Consider the following 16211-nt stretch of genomic DNA (forward strand, 5'->3'; position numbering starts at 1 on the left):
ATCTTTCCTTTGTTCCCAGTCTTAGGGGGAAGCATCCTGTTTCTCACCATTAAGGGTGGTGTCAGCTGTAGGCTTTTTGTAGATGTTCTTTATCAAGTTGAGGAAGTTCACCTGGATGCCTAGTTTGCCTGATTTTCTCTTTATCTCTGGTCTTAAGCAATTTGATTTTGATCTGCCTTGGTGTAATTTTCTTTATGTTTTCTGTGCCTGGGATTCATTGAGCTTCTTGATCTGTGACTTTATAATTTTCATCAAATTTGGAAAAATTTCAGCCATTATTTCTCTAATTATTTTTTGTCCCCCCCCTCCTTTAGAGACTTGAGCTACACAGATATTAGTACACTTGAAGTTGTCTTACAGCCCCCCTGATGCTTCATTCTTATTCATTTTCTCTCTCTCTCTCCCTCCCTCCCTCCTTATCTTGAGTCTTTTTTTTCTCTAAATTTCATTTTGGGTAGTTTCTATTGTTGCTTCTTCATGTTCACTAATCTTTTCATTTACTCTCATCTAGTATATTGTAGTTTTCCTCTCTAGAAGTTTGCCTTATTTTTTAAGTATATACCTTCCATGCCTCTACCTAACACATTCAGTTTTTTCTTTTAGCTTCTTGAACATAGGCAATACAGTTGTAATAACTTTAATTTTCTTTGCTAAGTAATTCTATCATTTCCTGGTTAGTTTTGCTCCGTTGGTTCTTTTCCTTATTATGGGTCATATATTTTCCTGCTTCTTTGAATGCCTGGTGGTTTTTTTGTTGAATGCCAGACATTATGAATTTTACCTCGTGGGGAGATGGATATTTTTATATTCCCATAAAAATTTTTGAGCTTTGTTCTGGGATGTAGTTAAGTTACTTGGAAACAGCTTGGTCCTTTCATGTCTTGCTCTTAAACTTTATTAGGGGAAACCAGAGTAGCATTTAGTCTAGGGTAAAATTTTCTGTGTTCTCTACCCAGTGCCCTGTGGATTTTGTGGTTTTCCACTCTAGCGAAGGGTGACAGGAACTATTCCCAGCCCTGTGTGAGCTCTGGTGATTGCTCTCTCCGTTCGTATTGGATGGTTCCTTCCCCAGACCTGGGTAATTTCCTTACATGTAAATGCTGATCAATACTCAGCTGAAGATATGGGGAGTATTCTCTGCAGATTTCTGAAGTTTCCTCCCTTTGCAAGTCTCTCCTCTTTGGTACTCTGCCCCCAGCTTTTCTGGACTTCCAGCACGGTCTCCTCCACCAAGGGAGACCTCCAGGTTCCACCTGGTTCCCCTCCTGGCATCACTTCCTGGAAAGTCTTCAGGCTGTATCTTGGGGCAGTCATAGGGTTCACCTCTTGCTTGTCATCACTGAGCAATCACTGTCCCTCATTGTCCAATGTCCAATATCTTAAAAACCATTGTGTAATATATTTTGTCTGTTCTTTTTAGCTGTTTTTAGATAGGATGGCAAATCCAGTCCCTGTTGCTCCATCTTGGCTGGAAGCAGAAGTTAATGGCACTTGAAAAAAAAAAGTAGTTACACAGTGTCAATAAGAAGGGGCAAAGAAAAAGCTTTACAGGGAGAACAATAATCACAAAAAAGAATGTGGGTGGAAGAGGTTAGATTTCAAACCTCCCTTTAGATTCTAACCTTAGAATGTTATAGCTCCACTTTTTTGAAAGGGACCTAAAAGATAAGTGCTACAAGGAGGACCTAGGTATCTTCACTTGTAATGCCTTCTATGAACCAGTCGTATCTACCGTATTAGCCTGAAGATGGACCACTAGTTTCAGTATGTTTTAGAACTTGAAGACCAGTGGTCTGGCTTTAGCCCCAGTGGTGGATTTCAGACCATTTAAACTGTGCTTTTCTGACCTTCATCTCAACTATTAAAGCACAGGCTCTCACATGAGGGAATATTATCTAAAGCTAATCAAAACGATTCGGTCTAGAAGACAGTCAGTGTTAAGGGTAATGTAACCATAGAGTACTCTATTTTTTAACTTTTTGTTTATTTTTTATTTATTTATTCTTTTGGCCATGCCATGCAGCGTGTGGGATCTTAGTTCCCTGACCAGGGATTGAACCCAGGCCACAGCAGTGAAAGCGCCGAGTCTTAACAACTGGACCGCCGGGGAATTCTGTGGATTTTATTTATTTATTTATTTATTTATTTATTGGCTGCACTGTGCAGCTTGTGGGAACGTCCCGTCCCTTCCCTGACCAGGGATTGAACCTGGGCCACAGCAGTGAAAGCCCTGAATCCTAACCACTAGGCCACCAGGGAACTCCCTCGTAGAGTACTTTAAATAGAAATATTTTTGTACTAATGGAAATTAATAGAAGATAAGAATAGCTTTTCTTTTATTCCTTTTGCTGAAAAGTTTTAAAACCATTGTATCAAATAAAAACTTGTTAAAGCTACCTTTTTAGATACTTTTTATTAGGTCAGTTTACGAACTGAGGCCGTCTTATGGAGAAGTGTACAACAAATGTAACGAGCGAATATTGCATAGTCTCCACGTAAAATAAAACTTTAGACTATGGTTTTAGATCTTTATCAAGTTCCACCCTTAGGCTTGTCATTCCGTCTGCTCTCCCCTTCCCCACCTGCATAACTTTAATCTTTCCTTTTATGGTAAGGATTTGGTGATCCTGCATGACTTGCTAGGAGCTTTATTACAAAGCTTTAGCTTTTTTTCTTCTCCCTCTCCTCCCCTCCTCCCCTCCTCCCCTCCTCCCCTCTCCCCTCCCCTCCTCCCCTCTCCCCTCCCCTCTGCCCCTTTCCCCTCCCCCTCTCATCCCAGCTGTCCCAGAGACTGGATATGCCATGTCTGCCTCAGCGCTCCTGGGCTTCTGAGCTTCAGAGCAAAGGCCAAGTTTTAGGGCAGATCACTTCACACACTGTTGGGGGTTTCTCTTCTGCTCAATTGCAGCATCTCTTGTTTGTTTTAAAGCTGTAAAGTGGGTGGTGGAAAGGTATTAATGACTTTACAGTTCCTAGGTCTTTTAGCATCTAACAGAAACAAGAAACAATTACATCTGCAAAGGTAGGGGTGTGTGTCCATGCATGTGTGTGTCTGCGTGTGCATGTGTGTATGTGTGGGAGTGCGTGTATAGTGTTAAAAATAAATATTCAAGGGCTTCCCTGGTGGGAAGAGAGTCCGCCTGCCAATGCAGGGGACACGGGTTCGTGCCTCGGTCCGGGAAGATCCCACATGCCACGGAGCAGCTGGGCCCGTGAGCCATGGCCGCTGAGCCTGGGCGTCCAGAGCCTGTGCTCCACAAGGGGAGATGCCACAACAGTGAGAGGCCCGCATACAGCAAAAATAAATAAATAAATAAATAATATTCAAGTATTAAATATTAAAGTGTTAGTTGTTAAATAAGCATTCTAAGGATTTCAAAGAATCTCAGGGCTCCATGGGAAGTCTTTGCTGGCTTGGTAACTATGGTAGAGGCAAAATGAAATTAGAGCATATTTCAAGATAAAGTAATTAACACATTTCCTAAATGCACAACTAGAGAATTTCAAGGCTGTTCTTCCTATAAGTGATTGTTCTTGTTCTTCCTCTTTTGCCTCACCCGTTATGCATTAATTGAAACCCAGTAGCTCACCTGAAATCCCGCTCTTCCTCCTTCACCTGTGTTTTGTTCTAGGTTTGACTAGTCCTCATACTGCATTTCCAGCCAGCTTTTTGCCCAGCTTGTGATGGGGGCGGGGTGAGGACCGTTTAATTGCCCTCTTGTCCGTGTCCCTGTATTTCCTGGAGAGTTATTTGTTGGCCAGTCTCTGCCAGAGGGAAGGTCGCAGTGTTGATTGCAGGTCTGGTCCAGAAGACGCTTGGTAACGAATGTTTCGTTGAACTGAATAGAAAGTTTGTTAGCTTTAAACTCTGTGTCACCTAAATGCAGCTGAGTCACATATTGCTTCTTAGGGTGATTCTTAGGCGTTTTTTTCTGGTCTCCATCACCACTCTTTTACAACCCGAGACTCATAAAATATCTTGATACATTTCCTTCCAGATTCAGGAGGCTCTGCTGAAGTTCCTTTCATTAGTAGGCAATGCCAGCATTTTTATAGCAGTTAAGAGCTGTTGTAGAATTCTCTCATAATCAAGCATACGAATGTTTGCTTAGCGTCATTTGAGACGGGTTTACTGATGGATAGGGTCAGTGCTTGTAATTATCTATGAGGTGATGGGTCTCAGAGCGAGAGCTCAAGTGACGGGTCCAGCCCAGGGATGAGCAAGACTCAGAGCTCCTGACTGACCCAGATGGTCAAAGAAGCAGCCAGTCTCAGACGTGAAGTAAAGCTGGAGCCCTTCGGCCAGGGCTGGTGTACAGGGCCGCAGAGCTGACGGTAGGGCTGGAATGACGGAGGACATGCTGTGTTCTTCGCCACCTGTGTCCCCGTTTCGTTTGCTAGTGGATACCATAGTGGTTCAGACGATGACAACGAAACATAACTTTTCTGCAAACAGTGCACAGTATGGAAAGCCAGCTCTTACATAGATGTCTACCTACAGGTTATTGAGTGGAAGGTTGTTAGTCCTTATGGCTTATATGGTTGGTTCCTAAAATACTAGAACCTTATAATAAGATTTCTAAATAGCATTTGTCTAATACTTTGGAAAGGTAAAATGATGCAGAAGTTGTATGTGTATTTTACTTAGTACCACACAAGCCCCACTGGAATTGAAGCTTGTCATTTGGATGGACCACAGGAAACAGTGTAAAGGCTGGCCCTTGGCTTGCCACTTTCACTGCGTGACTTCAGATGAGGTGGAGGAGAAACCTAACTTCTTCAACCTCATCTCTGAAATGGGGACAGCACCCAGGTGGAGGAAGCTGTATGGGTTGGAGATAATACGCTGCAAGCCATAGGGTCTGACACATAGTGGGTGGGGAATAAGGGTAGCTATTATTGTTTTGGTGCTATCCTTATTGTTTTAAATAGTTAGGGAAAAGAGAGACCATCTCAACATAAAGGGGACAGATTCTAAGTTAACCTTTTAAAATGAATAGGCCCCCCTTTGAGCTCCTGGAACATTATTACTCGGATAATAGCAGTACATTCATATCACCAGAAGATTTAGAGGCAGGAGCCTGTTTTTATCTCCAGGTAATGAGATGATCATATGAATGGAGGAAAAAGTATACTTTCCTTGCCTCTTAAATAGAGTAAAACAGACAAGTTACCTGAAGATCTTTTTGTGCCACTTTTTACTGTAAGGCAGTAATTAAACTTGAAAGTCATCACCACAAATAACTACATGAAGATCTAGGGAAAAGGCAGAGCTCAAGGTCATCTTTTTACCTGTGGAACCAGGGGTGATGTAGGACCTACCTGGGTCCATGACATCACTTGAAACTCAGAAAGAAGCCGGCATTTGGCTAGGTTCTCACAAGAGGCAAATCAGGATGGAGCCGTTGGTGTAATGCTCGGTCCATCCTTTGGCTACTAATCAGGTGCTGTCATGGGAGAGGGCTTTTATGGAACTATTCTTCACCTTAAGCTTAATATCATGTTTCCTCAACTTGACCTGAGGTGCTGCAGACCAGGAATGGTACCTTTTAGTCTAGCCTTGACCTGTCTCGTGGGGCAAGCACTGCACATCCTCGCAAAATTTGTTCAGTAACTATTGTTAATGTTGATTTCACTGATGGTCTATGATAAACAATATTAACAACAATCAACTATGGAAATACTAAACTACTATTTGTGTTGAGCACCTATTTGCCACCATCCTATTAGATGTTTCATATACATTAATGTTTGTCCTCACAAGAGCTTCAGAAGACAGGTTATGGTATTATTCCTGGAGTGGTCAAGTCGTTTGCCAAGGTTACATAGCTCATAAGTGTCAGACCCAGGAATGGAACGCTGCCCGATTTGAATCCCAGGTCAGTGTCCTCTCTAAAGCCCCAGGACCCAGACCATCCAGTGCAGGTAACACTGATTAGTAGCCTTTCCAAGAGCCAGTTTACTGAACCACATTTGGACCTCGACAAAATGCCAGGAGGTTGGAAATTGTAGCCCCAGGAAGGTCTGCTGCTGGTAGAGCATCTTCTAGAGAAGTTGGCCAGCTGAGACATCTACATTAAGGTCCTCGCACCACTGTGGGTCTGGTTCTATCTCAGATTAAATCCTGTCTACCCCCTTGCCCATAGCATGATCACCATCTGAGAGATGGTTACCCAATGCCGAGATAAAGGGACACCCTACCTGCCGTGTGTAAATAGATCCCTGTGCCTTCCTGAGTAGATGAGAAGGTACCCCAGCCCCAGCCAGTGGTTCTGGCTCAAAACTCAACAAGTGAAAATATAGACTAATATCATCTTTTTCAAACCTTCCCTAGCACCACAAAGTGCAGTGGTGCTTGAAAGAATGAGAAAACTTTGAAAAAAGATAAAGCCGCTCTCATGTTAACACTGTTTTAATGACCACCGTAGATAAATTTTAGAGGCACTGAAATGAAAATTACTTAAATAAATAACCTGTGAAGGTTTTATTTGGGCTGGATTCCCAAATAATTCCAAATAATCTGTGAGGTTTTCTTTGATGGAATTCAGATAAACTCTCCCATTCTGTGCTCCAGACTCCTGTGCAATGTACAGAGGTCGGAAACGGTTTGCACTGGTTAAACCAAGCTTTGGGTTTTGTTTTTCATTATGCTAATCACTTTGGCCCCAGCTGAATTGGAATGTAAAGTCATTTGAACAACACTGGCCTTTTCTGTGCACAAGAAGGCTGAGAACCTCAGGCAGCTGCCACTGCTGTCGAGAAGCCTCCAGTCTGGAGAGTCCGTTACCTGCAGGAGCAGAAGTCAGTCCCTGACAGGTTATAGCAGTGGTGCTGGCAGGATGTGATAAGCACTAGGATTACGGCCTGGGGAAAATTTCAGCCCATCTCACAAATGGAAGGTCTCTTAAGCAGATCAGACATTTCAGTTTTTAATCGCTTGTATTTGAAGGCAGATATTCAGGTGGTTAGGGTTTTGGGTTTTGGGTCTTGAAGGGTTTTTTTGGGTAAAATATTAAAATTAGACGTTTTCCTGTGCAAACTTGGCAATCTACTTAAAATAGAGTCTGATTTATGCAGTTTATTAAAGCCTTCTATAGTGCAAACTGAGGCCACAGGGATGCTGTTTGGCATCATAAATTTTGATAACGTAGAGCAGGCCTGCCTTGTCTTACTTGGTAGGTTATATGATAGTGATTAGAAAATGCAACGTTGGATGATAGAGGCCAACTTATTGACCTCCAGGACTGCTGGCCACCACCGTCCGTGTGCTCAGGTCCCATTGATGGGTGTAGCGCCCTCTTCAAAGCAGCTGTCTAGGCAGACAACCCAAAAAGATCAGAGGAATACGTGACTCTATATGCCAGATTCTTTTATGACTTGGAAAACATTTTGTTAACCAAACACTAATTTCTAATTAATTTTTCAGGGCTCTTTTGCATCACAGTGTTCAGACAACGCATACAAGTCTTGACGGAAAAATGTTAAACTTGAATTTGCTTTGGTCATCTTTATCAGTAATAATAATGACAGTAGCTTACATTTTTAGAACATTTACTATATGCAAAAACAGGTCCCAAGTGCTCTCTCTGTATTAACTCATTTACTATTACGACAACCCTCTGCGGTAGATAACTGCCGTTGCTCCCCAAATGGAGAAACTGAGGCACGTCGTGATTAAATAATTTGCCCTATGTCACGTAGCTAGTAGGTAGTAGGGCTGCAGTTTGAACCCAGGAAGCTTGACGTCAGAGTTCATGCTTTTAATGACTGAAGTATGTGCTGGTCTTGCAAGTACTCTCCCACACTAACTTAGCTCCAGAACCGTCCCCCATCCCCCCACCGCCTGCTTCCTGAGGCTGCGACCTTCCCAGTTAGGTCTGCAATGGCCCAGGCTTGCACGTGACTGAAGGTTTTAGTCAGCTCTGTAGTTGCTCCCAGAGGGAAGACAGATATAAAATACTATCTTATCCTCCCCGCTTCTCCCTTCCAATCAGCTTGACATTATGAAGTGGGGCTTTCCCGCTTTCCCATCCAGGTCAAAGGACAAGTGGAGAAATTTAACAGAACTACCGTGCATTCACAAGAAGTTATCTAGAACTTAAAGGATGGTCTCTTTCTAATGAGCAACCAGTATTCAGTTTTCATTGAAATATTTCTTTGCTGAGATCTCATGGTATAAAAGCAACCAACTTCAGGGCTTCCCTGGTGGCGCAGTGGTTGAGAGTCCTCCTGCCGATGCAGGGGACACTGGTTCGTGCCCCGGTCTGGGAAGATCCCACATGCCACGGAGCGGCTGGGCCCGTGGGCCATGGCCGCTGAGCCTGCGCGTCTGGAGCCTGTGCTCCGCAACGGGAGGGGCCCCAACAGTGAGAGGCCCGCGTACCGCAAAAAAAAAAAAAAAAAAAAGCGACCAACTTCAACAAGCAAAAATAATAACCTCTCATTGACAAAGCCTTTATCTCACTTGAAGAAGACTTTAAGACTTTATCTCACTTGAACTCTCAGAAAGTTGTTCTATTTATGTTAACATTCAACAAAACTTCTTTTTTTGAGAGAATTCTATGTATTCTAACACAGTATAGGTTCATGTAACTACCACCACCATCAGGACGGAACATTTCCATCACCGCCCCCCCCCCCCCAAAACTCCCCTGTGCTCTATCCCTACCCTAACCCTTGGCAACCCCTGATCTATACTCCTTCACTATGGTTTTGTCTTTTAGAGAATATCAGATAAATGGAATCATGCAATGTGTAACCTTCTGAGACTGGCTGTCTTCATTCAGCATAATGCCCTAGACATCCATCCAAATCGTTGGCGTGTATCAGTAGTTTGTTCCTTTTTATTGCTGAGTGGTATTCCACTATGTTGGATATACCACAGTGTATACACATTTGAGTAGTTTCCGGTTTTTACCAAGTATGAATTGAGCCACTATAAACACTGATGTACAGGCTTTGTATGAATGCGAATGTGCATTTCTCTAGACTAAGAGTAAGTGCTTAGGATTGCTAGATCACATGGTAATTGTATGTTTATCTTTATAAGAAACTGCAAAACTGTTTTCCAGAGTGACCATACCATTTTATGTGCCCACCAGCAACGAAGGAGAGTTTCATTTGCTCCATATCCTCATTGCATTTTGTTTTCTTAATATTTTGTGTTTTAACCATTCTGATAGGTATGCAGCAATATTTCATTGTGGTTTTAATTTGCATTTCCCTAATGGCTAGTGACAGTGACACCTTTTCACGTGTCTGTCATCTGTATATCCTCTTTGGCGAAGTGTCTGCTTGAGACTTTTGCCTATTTTTTTCTTTTCTCTCTTTTTTAATCAGGTTATTTCTTTTCTCAGTGTTGGGTTTTTAAAGTTCTTTATGCGTCTCAATCAACAGGAAGAGACAGAGAAAAAGGTTACCCCCAGGTTCCTAGCTGAAACAGTGTGAATTCTATATTATTAGTGTAAAGCATGGAGTACGCAGTTCTAGGAAGTGGAGGAGTGTGAGAAGAGGATTGTTTGTAAGTTCTTACCTCACAGTTTGATTTCTTTAAAGAAATATGTCTTGATACTTTTTTTTTTTTTTTTTTTTTTTTTTTTTTTTTGCGGTACGCAGGCCTCTCACTGTTGTGGCCTCTCCCATTGCAGAGCACAGGCTCCGGACGCACAGGCTCAGTGGCCATAGCTCACAGGCCCAGCCGCTCCACGGCATGTGGGATCTTCCCAGACTGGGGCACAAACCTGTGTTCCCTGCATTGGCAGGCAGACTCCCAACCACTGTGCCATGAGGGAAGCCCTGTCTTGATACATTTTTTTAAAGAATTATATAATGTCTCTTCATAAGAGGGTAACAATTTTAGATTTGTGTGAGTGCTTAATAAGTTCTCTGGGTTATGAGATATTTAATACCTGTTGTTCTCCCTCAGAAGTGCATTGACACTTGGCTTGACATTGACTTAAAAAACATTTCTATGTATGAAACAATTATATTACTTAGAAAGTTGGCAGAGCTTGAATTTCAGGGCAAGACAGAATTATATCCAGTAAGTAGAAGTTACAAGATGGTAGATTTCAATTTCAAAGGCCATGATTATCTGAATATTCCTTATGCTTTCATGTTCCCATGTTTTGTTTAAACTGTTTCCTTTGCCTGGAATGCAAAGGATTCTTCTTTTTTTGGTTGTTTTGTTTTCACTTGGCAATTTATTTAGGATATTTTCCATATTGCTATTTGTGGATCTGTCTTACACTTCGTTTAAACTTAATTTCAAACTGCACGAGTAATACACACACACATATATATAATCTTTCTAAAACATTGTAATATTACAGGCAAGTCTAAATTTCTCTTTGACCACCACCTCTAATCCCATACTTGCTGCATTCTCCAGAGATGACAATTTGTGCATATCCTTCTGAAACTTTTTCTATACATTTACATACATATAAATGAATATTGTAGAATACATATATTATTTTGTCTTTTTGAAACATGATTTTTTTTCTCAACAAGATGTCTTAGGAATTTATCCATGTTAGTACATGAGCTTCCATCTTGCTCTTTTATTTATTTATTTATTTATTTATTTATTTTTTTAACATCTTTATTGGAGTATAGTTGCTTTACAATGTTGTGTTAGTTTCTGCTGTATAACGAAGTGAATCAGCTATATGTGTACATATATCCCCATATCCCCTCCCTCTTGCATCTCCCTCCCACCCTCCCTATCCCACCTCTCTAGGTGGTCACAGAGCACCGAGCTGATCTCCCTGTGCTATGCAGCTGCTTCCCACTAGCTATCTGTTTTACATTTTGTAGTGTATATATGTCAGTGTTACTCTCTCACTTCGTCCCAGCTTACCCTTCCCCCTCCCCGTGTCCTCAAATCCATTCTCTATGTCTGCGTCTTTATTCCTATCCTGTCCCTAGGTTCATCAGAACCAATTTGTGGGTTTTTTTTAGATTCCACATGTATGTGTTAGCATATGGTATTTGTTTTTCTCTTTCTGACTTACTTCACTCTGTATGACAGACTCTAGATCCATCCGCCTCACTACAAATAACTCATTTTCATTTCTTTTAATGGCTGAGTAATATTCCACTGTATATATGTGCCACATCTTCTTTATCCATTCATCTGTCTATGGACAGTTAGGTTGCTTCCATGTCCTGGCTCTTGTAAATAGTGCTGCAGTGAACATAGTGGTACATGACTCTTTTTAAATTATGGTTTTCTCAGGGTATGTGCATGCCCAGTAGTGGGATTGCTGGGTCATATGGTAGTTCTCTTTTTAGTTTTTCAAGGAACCTCCATGCTGTTCTGCATAGTGGCTGTATCAGTTTACGTTCCCACCAACAGTGCAAGAGGGTTCTCTTTTCTCCACACCCTCTCCAGCATTTATTGTTTGTAGATTTTTTGATGGTGGCCATTCTGACTGGTGTGAGGTGATACCTCACTGTAGTTTTGATTTGCATTTCTCTAATGATTAGTGATGTTGAGCATCCTTTCATGTGTTTGTGGGCAATCTGTATATCTTCTTTGGAGAAATGTCTATTTAGGTCTTCCGCCCATTTTTGGATTGGGTTGTTTGTATTTTTGACATTGAGCTGCTTGTATATTTTGGAGATTAATCCTTTGTCAGTTGCTGCATTTGCAAATGTTTCCTCCCATTCTGAGGGTTGTCTTTTTGTCTTATTTATGGTTTCCTTTGCTGTGCATAGCATTTCATTAGGTCCCATTTGTTTAGTTTTGTTTTTATTTCCAGTTCTCTAGGAGGTGGGTCCAAAAGGACAAAGGATTCTGCTTGCTTTTCCACCTTGTAAATGTTTTTATCTTTCATGGCCAACCCCCTACTTTCTTCTGTTTTACCAAATACCATTAATATTTCTTCTCTGTGTTCATTTATCACTCTGTAAATTTCTCAATTATATAACTTATCGCGTTGTTTTAGGAATTTAGGGACATTTGTCTTCTCCACTACAGAGAGAGCTTCTAAAGGACTGTGAATCAGTCATCTTTACATCCCCAGAAACTAATTTGATATATGCTTCATAAAAGATACCCATTTACACGTTTATTCATTCATTTACCAAATATTTATTGAGTTCTTACTCTGTGTTACATGTTGGAAACATAGAGCAGTGAACCAGCAAAAAAGATCCCTGCTTTCATGGAGCTTACACTTTATTGATGTTTTAGAGAACCAGCCTTTGAGTTCATTGATTTTCTTCATTACTTGTTCATGTTTTATTTCATTGATTTCTGCTCTTTGCTCTTTCCCTTTCTTTTGCTTGATTTGGGTTTAATTTGCTCTTCTTTTTCTATTTACTTAATGTGATAGCTGAGACTCATTGATTTGAGAATACTCTCCTTTTCTAATAGAGATTTTTAAAGCTATTAATTTTCCTCGAAGACCTGCTTTACCTGCAACCCATACATTTTGATATGTTATATTTTCATTATCATTCAACTTAAAATATTTTCTATTTTCTCCTGTGATGTCTTCTTTTACCTAATGATTATATAGAAGTGTATTGTTTAATTTCCAAAACTTGGGGGTGTTTCCTTGTTCTCTTATTGTTTTTGATTTCTAATTTATTGTCACTGTGGTCAGAGAACATACTCTTTCAATCTTTAGGTTTATTCAGGTCTGTTTCATGGCCCAGAATATGATGTGTCTTGGTAAATATACCATGTACACTGCTATCATTGGCTGTAGTTTCTTATACATATCAATGTAGTCAAAGTGGTTTATAATGTTGTTCAGATCTTCTGTCTTTACTGATTTTTTAAATTAGTTGTTCCATCAGTTGCTGAGAAAGGGGTGTTAAAATCTTGAGGAATAACTGTGGAATTGTCTATTTCTCACTTTAATTCCGTCAATTTTTGTTTCATGTATTTTCCTTACTAATTTTTTTAATTCAATTTTTAAATTTTATTTTGGAGTATAGTTGATTTACAGTGTTGTGTTAGTTTCAGGTATATAGCAAAGTGATTCAGTTATACATATACATGTATCCATTCTTTTTTTCAGATTCTTTTTAATAGTCAGTTATTATAGAATATTGAGTAGAGTTCCTTGTGCTATATGGTAGGTCCTTGCTGATTATCTGTCTTATTCATTATACATAGTAGTGTGTATATGTTAATCCCAAACTCCTAATTTATCCCCCCACACACATTTCCCCTTTGGTAACCATAAGTTTATTTTCGACATCTGTGAGTCTGTTTTTTTTGCAAATAAGTTCATTTTATCACTTTTTTTAGATTCCACATGTAAGTGATATATGATATTTATCTGACTTACTTCACTTAGTATGATAAACTCTAGGTCCATCTATGTTGCTGCAAATGGAGTTTCATGTATTTTAAAGCTCTGTTATTGGGCATATTTTTGATTGTCTTTCTGATAAGTTAATACTTTTTTCATTATGAAATGTCCTTCTTTATAGCTGGTAATACATTTTATTTGACATCTATTTTATCTGATATTAATATTGCTACTCCAGCCTTCTTATGCTTACTGTTTGCATGCTATATCTTTTTCTCCATTCATTTACTTTCAGTCTATCTGTGTCTTTGCATTTAAAGTGTGTGTCTTGTGTGTGTCTGTGGTCAGCATATAGTTGAGTCTTGCTTTCTTTTTCCCCCCTGAAATTCTCAAAGGAAAAAAAAAAAGGAAAATGCAAAAAGAAAAAAAAGTCTTGAGCTCCTTCAAATATTTATCATTTCCAGTGCTCTTCTTTCTTTTCTGAGGGTCTGAGTTTCCATTTTATGTAATTTCCCTTTACTCTGAAGAACTTCCTTTAACTTCTTGTAATGCAGATCTACTGGCAATAAATTCTTTCAGTTTTCATTTATCTGAAAATGCCTTAATCTGCCTTCATTCTTAGAGGATATTTTTGCAGGATATAGAATTCTTGATTGAATTTTTTTCATCCAGTACTTTAAAGATGTTGCTTCACTCTCTTCTAGTCTCCATGGTTTATGACAACCAGCTATTAATCAGATTATTGTTCCCTGTATAGTTATATATGTTGTTTTTCTCTTGCTGCTTTCAAGATGCGTACTTTATCTTTGGATTTCAACAGTATGATTATGATAGACCTTGAGGTGGTCTTTTTTGTGTTTATTTTCCTTGGCTTTTGCTTAGCATTTTGTAATTTTACATTTCTTTCCTTTATTGAACTTGGGATGTTTGGGGCCATTATTTTTCAGATATTTTCTTCTGTCCTGCTCTTTCTCTTTTTATATGCCAATTAACTATATGTTGGACTGTTTGAGATTGTCTTAACAAGTCCCCAGAGCTCTGTTAATTTTTTCCCTCTGTGTTCTTCACCTTGGATACTTCCAATTGATCTGTCTTCAGATTTGCTTGGTTTTTCATCTGTCATGTCTGTTAATTCCATCCAGTGAATTTTTTATTGTCATAAATTATATTTTTCAGTTCTTGAATTTCCATACAGTTCATTTTTCATTTCTATCTTTCTGCCGATACTTCCCACTTCTCTCTGAAATTTTCATTCATTGATAAAAATACTCATTTTACATATAGAGGATAGTCTTGATAGCCATTTTAAATTCCTTATCTGTTAGTTCCAATGTTTTGTTCATTTTGGAGTTGGACTCAATTTATTTTCTCTTCTCTTGAGAATGTGTTCCATTTCTTGATTCTTAGTATGTTACTAATTTTGGATTATATCCTGGACATTATGAATGTTAAGTTATGGAGATTCTGTATTCTATTATTTTTTCTCTGACAAGTATTGTTTGTTTCAGTGGGTACTTTAATTGGTTGGGCTTGAACTGCAAGCTCTGCTTCGAGTCTATTCCATGCATGTGTGATTCACAGGTCAGTCAGAGATATAAAGAGGTAGAGTTTGGGGATCCCCTCTCTAGTTTTTTTTTTTTCCTTCTGGGATTTCCCCACTCTTTTTAGTGTTCATGGTTTTAAGACTTCACTTTTTTATTTTTTAAGGACAAAAAGGCAACAGGGTTTGCTGAGTGTGTCCTCACCCCCACTGTATACAACACTTAGCCCTGGGCTCAAAGCTGTGAAGAAGGGAGTTTACTTGTATAGTTCCCCATCTGCCTTCTACCAAGTGAGTGCAAACTCCCACCAGAGTCTATATGCTTGTGTCCACGCTCCAGTACTTCTGCTGTTATTTGTATAATTTCCAGGCTTAACAATTACTTTCTGCAGGGGGTGCTGTCCAATAGGGGTTTCTCATACCCGGAAGCAGAAGAGACTCCATGATGCTTACATGTTAGTTGGGAGACATAGACAGCAAGCAAACAAGCAAGATGATTCTAGGTCATAGTGATGCTATGAAAGAAAGAAATAAGGTGGACATGACTGAAAGGAATAGCTTAAAGGAAGGTTATTAGCAAGGTTCTCTGAAAAACTCCCATTTGAGTTGAGACCGAAAGAACAGAACTTGGTCATGAAAGAAATCTGGTTGAGAAATGCTTCTGGCAAAGGCAACAGCAGATACCAAATCTCTAAAGTAGGAGAGAATGGGCAGTGTGGCTGGAGCATGGGAACAGAAGGTAAGAAGGATGTAAAATGAGGTTGGAGAGGTAAGGAAGATCATGAAGGGCCTTGGTAGACCTTGGTAAGGAACTGGGAGTTAGTGCCTCTAGATAAGAAACCATGATCACTCTAGGTCTAAGGGTGTGCTTACCAAACAGATTTGACCACTCCTATTGCTTTGTCAGAATAGCCAATCCTTAAGAGTCTTGACTGGAAGATAGTATGGCCCTGTGATTATCTGCACAACCTGTCAGCATCACTGGAACAAAAGCTAGAAGACCATGCAGTCAATTTCTGCCATGTGTGGGAAGTTGTAGTAGATGTATTCTAATATCCACTCTAGTTCTGAGGTTCTCTGATATCACGGAAAAGAAAATGGCCTGAATCTAGAAAAATATCATGACAATTAAAACCACAGTTTAAAAAAAAAAAAAGAAAAGCACAAACCTAGAGAATGAAAAGACGGTAGCAGAATGAAGCAGTGCAGTTCTTCGTAATGTGAAAAGATTTCACACGGGGACTTCCCTAGTGGCGCAGTGGTTAAGAATCCGCCTGCCAAGGCAGGGGACACAGGTTCGAGCCCTGATCCAGGAAGATCCCACATGCCACGGAGCAGCTAAGCCCGTGCGCCACAACTACTGAGCCTGCGCTCTAGAGCCTGTGAGCCACAACTACCGA

General features: G+C 40.0%; 1 protein-coding gene across 5 annotated transcripts in view; it reads left to right on the forward strand.

Moving 5' to 3' along the window:
- The window catches only part of EML1 (EMAP like 1), a 142604-nt gene that overhangs the window by 44875 nt on the left and 81518 nt on the right, over positions 1–16211 (forward strand). The window lies entirely within an intron of this gene.

The sequence above is a fragment of the Mesoplodon bidens genome (assembly GCF_964165515.1).
Source record: "Mesoplodon bidens genome assembly, chromosome: 3".
Taxonomy (NCBI): domain Eukaryota; kingdom Metazoa; phylum Chordata; class Mammalia; order Artiodactyla; family Ziphiidae; genus Mesoplodon; species Mesoplodon bidens.